Genomic DNA, 1440 nt, shown 5'->3' with positions numbered 1-1440 from the left:
TTTATTACTATTTGTTTCTATTTGCAAGTTTTTATTTTTGTTTGTTGTTATGCATTTTTTTTTCTTAATAATAGTTATTTTTTCTTACTGATTTTTCAACTCTATTTTTGGTTCTTTTTATTCTCCCGGGCTATCGACGAAGAAGCATTCAACAGACTAATTTTTTCCTCTTTTGTTGTTATGCATGTTTGTTTCTATTTGCAAGGTTCTAATTTTGTTTGTTGTTATGCATGTTTTTTCTTAACTAATACTTATTTTTCCCGGTTGTGACATTGATCTTGGCTACCTAATATGGTATTTAACAATGGAACTATGCATGCTTTACTTTTTCAATAATATCTCTATTTTCTTTTCTTTTCTTGGCTGATATATTGCTTGTCTCAGAAGAAGCAATTTTCTTTGGTGCAGTTGGTACTTTGATATCATTCTGCATAATATTACCAGGTAATTGAAGTCATCAACTAATGTTTCTTTTATAAATTGCATTACAAAGTAGTAACAATTCCTATTTGGTATTATGTGCCTTTGTGTCACAATTTGATTATAAATCTTATTTATTTTGAATAAGTGCCATACACTTCCTCTGCTCACTTTAAAACTTCTTATGATAGTATCAGCATGCAAAACCCAAAAAGGTAGAAAATAAATTGTTGGTTTGTTGAGTGGGGCAAAAAAATGAAGTTTTAAACAAGCACATGTCTTCTTTCTACTCTCTCTTAGTTTTTGTTATTTTTTTGTTTTGTTTAATTATTATTATTATTAAAAATAGCAAAACTGAGGACACAATTATTGGAGCCTCCAAAAGTATGTTGTTATTTATACTGTGTATATCATACTGCAATTTTACATTTTAAATCATAAAGTGTATTGTTGTTGCAGGAAGCTGGATTAGATATATGTGCAAGCATTCCCCTTTTGACATCTTAATCTGAATGTGAATGTCAATTTTCCATCTTGACAATATCGGTATGATATAGTATCATCCAATTGGATGTGAATGTCAATTATGCATGCTTGTGTTTCACTTCTTATATTTGTTGTTCGGAGACTTGTGGTTGATTGATGTTCTATTATTGTTGAGTGTGCCTTTTTTTGGCTATTTTTTCGAATTTGTTTTTGCTTCTTTGCTGAGCTCGCTTTGTCTTTCAGTTTGCGTTTTGTCAGGTGTTCCATTTGGTTGTGACAAGAGTAAGATAATCATTTTCCAGTGATGGTGTTGGATATTTATGCATGCTTGCTTTTCCTCTATTCCTGTTTGTTGGCACAATAGAGGTTTAATTTCTTCTGGCTGATATTCATGTGTGACTTTTATCTTCTTCTTTATCCATGATTCACTTGGGCAGGATATCACATTTTTGTGTTAATTCCTCATAATGTTTTTCAGTGTGGTTAGTATAGGCTGATCGGATGAACAATAGAAATGATGCATAGGGTAGCAGA

Source organism: Glycine soja, chromosome 14, assembly GCF_004193775.1.
Source record: "Glycine soja cultivar W05 chromosome 14, ASM419377v2, whole genome shotgun sequence".
NCBI classification, from domain to species: Eukaryota; Viridiplantae; Streptophyta; class Magnoliopsida; order Fabales; family Fabaceae; genus Glycine; species Glycine soja.
This window is presented reverse-complemented; position numbering follows the sequence as displayed.